Below are 8,373 nucleotides of genomic sequence, written 5' to 3'. Positions count from 1 at the left end.
TTGAATGGTTATCTTCCAAGATACAGGTTTAAACTATACTGCCTGATATTTTCTAATTGCAGCCATTTCTATGTTTGAATTTTTTTTTTCTTTCTCAGGCTCCAATTTAATTCCTCTTCCTTTTCCTGCACCTCCCGGCCTTCATATCAATCTGGGGCACCTTCAACCTGCTTCTTCATTTTTTGCTTCTAGCCAACCCATCCCTAACGTCTTAAAATCTACATCCACACAGTTGCCATTTTATATCACACCAATGAATTACCTTTGGTCCATAGCACCCAACAAAAGCTTTGTAATTACAGGAAGGGGGTAGACGAGGAGAAGTATATTCATTTGTCACATCATCCCTAGAGAAAAATATTTATGTTTTTAAAGAAACACAAAAGAAAGTTGGTGGTTTAAAAAGGAGCAGGAAAGGGCTTCCCTGGTGGCACAGTGGTTAAGAATCCACCTGCCGATGCAGGGGACACGGGTTTGAGCCCTGCTCCAGGAAGATCCCACATGCCGCGGAGCAACTAAGCCTGTGCGCCACAACTACTGAGCCTATGCCCTAGAGTCCGTGAGCCACAACTACTGAGCCCACGTGCCACAACTACTGAACTCTGCGTGCCTAGAGCCCGTGCTCCACAACAAGAGAAGCCACTGCGATGAGAAGCCCGTCAACACAACTAGAGAAAGCCCACGCGCAGCAACGAAGACCCAACGCAGCCAAAAATAAATAAATTGTTAAAATAAAAACAAAAGAGCAGGAAAGAGGAATGTGGGCTGTAGTATTTTAGCAGATTCTTACATCACTCCTAGTATCTGCCTCCATTGTTGGACTTATCACGCTCCATTGTGATATGTATCTGTCTATCCCGCTAGATTGAGAGCCCTTTGAGGGCAGGAGCTCTGGCTAGTGTCAGATCAGCCTCCAAGTAGATAACTAATAAACGTTTGGGGAGTGAGTAAATAAATTCCTTTCTGTTGGAAGACACTGAACTATTGCTCCTACCCATACCGTTCCACCCACTCCGCTTCTATACAATCCTATCTCCCTTCATCTTCCTGTAGGCAACCATCCAGGTCTCTCCCCCGTCAGCCTTTCCTCTGGGCCTCCTGTTCTCTCGGCTAGCAATGCTGGGGGCAGGAAGCCTCCGGTAAAGCCTGACTAGGGTTGCTCACCAGAATTATGCGCATCACTAATCTTGATGTCATTGCCTGTCCTTTGGAGAGCTAAGGCAGTCTTCAAAATGTACATGTCCCACTCAATGACCTTTAAGATTCCTAGCAATTATAGGATTGCGAGATAAAAGAATTCAGGTCTGTTAGTCTTCTTGGAAATTCCTGCTTGTAATAGATGTAGTAGCAAGTCCTAGGGACTCCAGATTCCGTCTAGCTGTTAACCTTGAAAAGCATGAAAGAAAACATAGACTATAAACATAAAATTAAAAATGCATAGATAACCCTAAAGAGCAGAGTCAGACCTAGACTGTGGGTCTTTCTTTCCCTCCCCCAGTCGCCACCATATCCTTTTCCCTGGCCCTTTTGCTTACCTGGGAAGAGATTTACACCAAGGGTTTCGACTACCCGTCTGAATGTCAGAATCGCCTGGACACTTCAGATTCAGATTCCTGGGCCTCCTGTGGTCCTCAGCCCCCAGCCACCTCAAATTCTGAGTCAGTGACATTGGAGTTGCACCAGGAATGTAGATGTTTAACTAGTTTCCCTGATCATGACATTCAGCCAGATATAGGAACCAGGGAACCAGGGCTAGATTCACTAAAAAAACCAAGACTTTACCTCCTCTAGGGACCCACAGCCAGCCAGTGAGCACATTTCGAGAGCCTCGTTTAACTCTTGGCCACTGAATCAGAGTGGTTTTCAGTAGCGCAGTCAGAAGCTAGTGGAAGAAGATAGGGGGTTGAACTCTGCTGGGAAAAGCTAATGAGCTTTCTTGGTTTAAAGAATATAAACACGATTTGGATTTGGTGAGACAAAGAGGCCTACAGAGGCTGGAGAAACGACACTATCAAAGGATAAGCATCAGAAAGAGGTTTTTTTGTCTGAATGGAGAGGACCAGAGAGGGTTTAAGAACATGAGCCATTAACTTGAACATGACAACACTGGAAGGCGCTTTTTTTTTTTTCCAACAAATAGGTATTGAGCACCCATTTGCCAAGTTCTGTTCAAGGTGCTGGGGGTTCAAGGATCTCTATGCGCGGTCCCTGCCCTGAAGGAGCACAACAAAGTGAGAACCTCTGATATCAGCCACAAGGAAATAACACTCATCCACTGCAACCTCATTTAGCAGAAGAACATGGTAATGGAGCAGATAAGAATTTCTTACTTAGGCTCTGGGATTTTGAGAAAAAGTTTACTAACTGAAAAGTTCACTTCATTTCCCAGTAACATTTTCTTTGGTCAAAGAGGTGAAGTGGGGCTTCCCTTGGTGGTGCAGTGGTTGAGAGTCCACCTGCCAATGCAGGGGACACGGGTTCGTGCCCCGGTCCAGGAAGATCCTGGATGCCACGGAGCGGCTGGGCCCATGAGCCGTGGCCGCTGAGCCTGCGCGTCTGGAGCCTATGCTCCGCAACGGGAGAGGCCACAACAGTGAGAGAACTGCATACCGCAAAAAAAACAAAACAAAAAAAAAAGGTAAAGTGAAATATTTTCTAATACTACCCCAATTCCCACATGTCTATAATAGCCTCCTGGTCTTCCTGACTCTGGCCTTTCCTATAGCTTTACACACTAACCCATGATTAATCACCCTTGTTCAAAAATGGTCCCTGGCTCCCTGTGCAGAACAAAATAAAACGAATAAAAGAACCGAATCACTTAAACTTACCATCTAGATCCCCAAAGATATAACCTCAATATTCCTTGCTAATATAGTCCCGGTATTCATTCATGCATTCATTTATTCAAGGAGTATTCATTGTACTCTTGCTACTTATTGAGGCTTGAGAATGCAAAAGAGAAAGTAAGACAGCTTTTGCCTTCAAAAAGGTAAAAAATGGAAAAATATCTGAGTAACCTAATCATCATAATAAAATAATCATTGGATGATCCCACACCAAATGTAGTGGGTGCTTAAAAAGATGAGTCAAGTTTGGGGGGAGGGGGTGGAGGTGAATCTGAAAAGGCTTCAAGGAAGGCATTTTTTTAAGAGCTGAAACCAAAGAATGAAAGTAGAATTTTCCAGGAGGATAAGTAAGGAAAAAGCAAACCAGCCTGTGTGAAGACCAGGGCCGTGTCAGGGAATGTGGCAGTTCCTCCCAACTTTTAGTTGGGTGTTCAGGCCATCATGGCTCTAAAGTTTAGATATTTCTTCTGTTGGTGATGGGGAGACATTGGAGAATTTCATGCAGGGGAACGACATGATCAGATTTAGAAAGATCATCCATCTCCCAGTAATGTGGACAAGATATAGGGGACCAAGTGCAAAGAAGGATGAGACAGAGGGAGAGTTAGAAGGAGAACAAAGGGGCAATAGTTCAAGCTGGAGCTGATGAGGGTTTTCCACATAATTCTAGTCAAACCGAACACCCTCTTGTTCCTCATTTAAAAACCACAATTTCCTGTTGTATGGTTTTGTTCTTATACCCAGGAATGCTGCCATCCCCCAACCCTGCCAATTCTACACGTACCAATTCGGCCCAAATTATTTCTCTCCTACAGGTTTTCCCTAAAATCCCAAAGGGAAATCTCTCTTCCTGTTCGAATGCCTATAACAATCAATATCTCTCTTAAGGCACATAGCACTTTTTCCCTGCGGTATATTTCTTGGTACATGTGCAGTGTCTCTTCTGTGACCACAAGCTCACAGAGAAAGGAGCATAACTTAGGCATCAGACAGGTCTGGTGTAAAGCTCACGTCCATGACTACATAGCTGATTTATAGGGCTTTAGTTACCCCAAGGAGTTTCAGTTTCCTCATCTATAAAATGGAACAAGTAAGACCTCTTTTGCAAGATATTTTTGAAGAGTAAATGAAATAATCAATATAAGGCACCAGCATAGAAGTTGACCCTCAGAAGGCCCTCAATAACTGGTAGTTATTAATACTACAAATAGATTAATCATTTACTTGATGCTGTATCCATGACTGATTTATCTTCAACTCTGCGGCAACACTGTGCACAGCGCTTAGTGTGAAGCCAGAATTCAGCCTGTATTTGATGAATAAATAACAATAGCTAACATTTTAAGCCCTTACTAAGGGCTTTATGTGAATTATCTGTTTGCCTCCTCACCACAACCTTATAAGGCAAATACTGTTATTACCTCTGTTTTACACCTGGAAAGGTGTTGCTTCACTTCTTTCAGAGCTCAGAAGCTAACAAAAGGAGAGAATGACTCACGATTCACAAAGAGGTTTTTTTTCTGGGAAAGCTCATCCATTGGTGAAGTAGATATGGCCAATGTCATGTAATGTGAACCGCTAGAGAGAATTCATGTTCCACAAATAATATGACATCATTACTTGAAATTCACTTGAAGAATCTTCCATTGAGTTACCAGTGTTGAATGGATTAGAAATATAGTCCTTCTGAATTCTGAATAGTTTCGCCTTTCAGTTAGGTGGCTGTTAGGGGATAAATTCTATCCCTCCAAAATTCATATATTGAATTCCTAACTCTCAGTACCTCAGAATGGGACTGTACTTGGAGATAGGGTCTTTAAAGATGTAATCAAGGTTAACTGAAGTCATTAGGGTGACCCCAAATTCGACATGACTGGTGTCCTTATAAGATTAGGAAAAACACATACACAGAGGGGAGACTTTGTGACTAGAGCAGGCGCTGACTGAGAGAAAAACTTGCAAAGCATATATCTGAGAAAGGACTTGCGCTAGACTATATTAAGACCTCAGTAGGGACCTCCCTGGTGGCACAGTGGATACAACTCCACGCTCCCAATGCAGGGGGCCTGTTCGATCCCTGGTCAGGGAACTAGATCCCACATGCATGCCACAACTAAGAGTTCACATGCCACAACAAAGGAGCCCGCCTGCTGCAACTAAGCCCTGATGCAACCTAGTTAATTAATTAATTTTTTTTTAAAAGATCTCAACACAGTAATAAAAAAAATAATTTTTTTCTTCCAGTTTTATTGAGATACAACTGACATACACCACTGGAACAAACCAAATATCTTTCAACAGGTGAGTGGATAAACAAACCATGCTCTATCCACACAATGGGATACTACTTGGCAATAAAAGGAATGAAATGTTCATACACACAACAGGAATGAATCTCAAAATAATTATGTAATATATATATTCAAAATAATTCAAAGAAGCTAGACAAGAATGAGTACATACAGTATGGTTTCATTTATATAAAACTCTTAAAAATGCAAAGTAGGGACTTCCCTGGCGGCACAGTGGTTAAGAATCCACCTGCCAATGCAGGCGACACGGGTTCGAGCCCTGGTCCAGGAAGATCCCACATGCTGCAGAGCAACTAAGCCCGTGCGCCACAACTACTGAGCCTGTGCTCTAGAGCCTGTGAGCCACAACTCCTGAAGCCGCGCACCACAACTACTGAAGCCCACGTGCCTAGAGCCTGTGCTCCACAACAAGAGAAGCCGCCACAATGAGAAGCCTGCGCACCACAAGGAAGAGTAGCCCCCACTCGCCGCAACTAGAGAAAGCCCGCGCACAGCAACGAAGACCCAACGCAGCCAAAAATATAAATGAATAAATTTATGTTTTATTTATATGCAAAGTAGATAATACTGACAGAAAGCAGATCTGTGTTTGCCTGGGAGAGGGGAGGGGGCAGGAGTGGCAGAGGAAAGAATGTTAATGGGGCATGAAGAGACTTTAGGGTGATGAATATGTTCGCTATCTTGATTGTGGAGATGGTTTCACAGGTGTGTGTGTGTATATATATATATATATATATAGTAGGTATATATATGTCAACACATCAAATTGTGTGCTTTAAATATGTGCAGTTCACTGTATATCAATTACACCTCAATAAAGCTGCTTAAAAGAATCAATCAGGGCTTCCCTGGTGGCGCAGTGGTTGGGAGTCCGCCTGCCGACGCAGGGGATACGGGTTCGTGCCCCGGTCCGGGAAAATCCCACATGTCGCAGAGCGGCTGGGCCCGTGAGCCATGGCCGCTGAGCCTGCGCGTCTGGAGCCTGTGCTCCGCAACGGGAGAGGCCACAACAGTGAGAGGCCCGCGTACCGCAAAAAAAGGAATCAATCATAATAAAAGCAAGAGCTACGTGGGCCACTTTATTGGTTGGCTCATTCAGAGAGCAGTCTGGGATCATTGTTTTTTGTTTTTTTTTTTTTGGTTGTTTAGTTTTTATTTCATAACCATAAACTTAACTTTGCAATTCAGCTAAACTTGGAGGGGAATAAGGAAAATATGGAACCCAAAGAAGTGCAATGAGAGCACAAAGATTATAGGATATTTCAAGCAGATGGGGATGAAGGGGTGCTCTCCTGAGCTACAGAAGGAATGGTCTGGTGGTTAAGATAAAACACAAGTCAAATTTATTATTAGATTTGTCCACAGTCAGCAATGGTGATCTTCTTGCTGGTCTTGCCATTCCTGGACCCAAAGCGCTCCATGGCTTCCACAATATCCATGCCCTCTTTCACCTTGCCAAAGACCACATGCTTGCCATCCAAGCACTCAGTCTTGGCAGTGCAGATGAAAAACTGGGAACCGTTTGTGTTGGGGCCAGCATTTACCATGGAAAAGATGCCAGGACCCGTATGCTTCAGGGGGAAATTCTCATCATCAAATTTCTCCCCATAGATGGACTTGCCACCAGTGCCATTATGGCGTGTGAAGTCACCACCCTGGCACATAAATCCCGGAATTGTTCTGTGAAAGCAGGAACCTTTATAACCAAAGCCTTTCTCCCCAGTGCTCAGAGCACGAAAGTTTTCTGCTGTCTTTGGAACTTTGTCTGCAAACAGCTCGAAGGAGACGCGGCCCAAGGGCTCGCCGTCGATGGCCATGTCAAAGAACACGGTAGGGTTGACCATGGTTGGGCAGCGCAGGAAGTTCCGGGGTGACGGCGTCTGCAAAGCTGGGATCATTCTTAAAGGAGCTGGAGGTAGAGGAGAGATAGAAAGATAGGTTTCTTGCACACACCTTTTTTCAGGAATGGTAAGGAAAGCCCAAGGAATGACACTCCTGTGACCATCCACCAAGACATCCTGAGGACCCTGCTGGGCCTGCCCGTGTGTGGAAAGTGAAGGAGAGTTGAAGGTTGTTGGCTCAACTCTCAAATAGCAAATTAAAATTATTATTTAACCTTTCCACCCCTGACTGTTTAGGAAGAGAAGTATTTACTTAATGTTCTTGGGAAGGTCTAAAGTAATGTAATCAAAGTACAGTCCATGTAACTGCCACTGGCCTGTGATAATATCAATAAAAAATACTGACAATAAACACTCTGAAATTTATACAACCATTTCACAGAGTAATTTGATATCTATCACATCTAATATTAAAAGGTTTGTGGGAATTCCCTGGCGGTGCTGTGGTTAGGACGCCTGTGCTTTCACTGCCAGGGGCGTGGGTTCAATCTCTGGTTGGGGAACTAAGATCCTGCAACCAAATAAATAAATAAAATTAAAAGTTTGGGCTGGTACTTGGTATACATTTATTCTATTTTTCTATTAAATATTTTCTTGAAAATTGTTTCTGAAATTAATGTTTCATTTTTCTTATTTTTATCATATTTTTAAAACTCTCAGTCCATAATAGATTGGAAATTTTACTTTTTATTTATTTATTTATTTTTGGCCACACAGCTCGGCTTGTGGGATCTTAGTTCTCTGACTAGGAACTGAACCCAGGTCCCAGCAGTGAAAGCGCCAAGTCGTAACTGCTGGACTGCCAGGGAATTCCCAAGATTGGAAAATTTTAAAACTCTCCTTCATCACACATAATTTGAAAAGCGTTGGTTTCAAGTCGGCCTCCTCTTTTCTGCTTCTAGAGAGTCTGACTCCCAGAATGTACTCATGGAGAGAAAAAAGTTAAAAACACTTTTGTGGGACTATGTTAATTATGTCATGAAAAATATTTAATGACATGGAAAAATTATCATGACCTAGGTAGAAAACAAAGCAGACTACAGACGAAAATGAACAGTGTAACCCTTAAGTTTGCAAAATGGATTTATGAATGGCCGGTAGTTACCTCTGACTGGTGTCTAGCATGTATACCAGGTTATATATGAAGAATAAATGGTGGAACCACAGGAATCTTTATTTTCTTCTTTCAACTTAACTATATTTCTACAATCAAGTCATATTTTGTAATGTAAATTTTAACGAATAGTATTACCTTTATTCTTTGGAAGGTTATAGGCTTATTTTAAGGAAGAATTAAGACCGTGTTTTGTT

General features: G+C 42.7%; 1 pseudogene across 1 annotated transcript; it reads right to left on the bottom strand.

Moving 5' to 3' along the window:
• Positions 1 to 6,301: 6,301 nt before the first annotated feature.
• On the bottom strand, positions 6,302 to 7,044 carry LOC112405507 (peptidyl-prolyl cis-trans isomerase A pseudogene; annotated as a pseudogene). The gene has a single exon (XR_003004347.1). The product of XR_003004347.1 is annotated as a peptidyl-prolyl cis-trans isomerase A pseudogene (transcript).
• Between the last annotated feature and the right edge of the window lie 1,329 nt (positions 7,045 to 8,373).

Source organism: Neophocaena asiaeorientalis, unplaced genomic scaffold, assembly GCF_003031525.2.
Source record: "Neophocaena asiaeorientalis asiaeorientalis breed wild unplaced genomic scaffold, Neophocaena_asiaeorientalis_V1.1 scaffold212, whole genome shotgun sequence".
NCBI classification, from domain to species: Eukaryota; Metazoa; Chordata; class Mammalia; order Artiodactyla; family Phocoenidae; genus Neophocaena; species Neophocaena asiaeorientalis.
The sequence above is the reverse complement of the archived record's forward strand: the minus strand, read 5'-3'. Positions and strand labels throughout refer to the sequence as shown.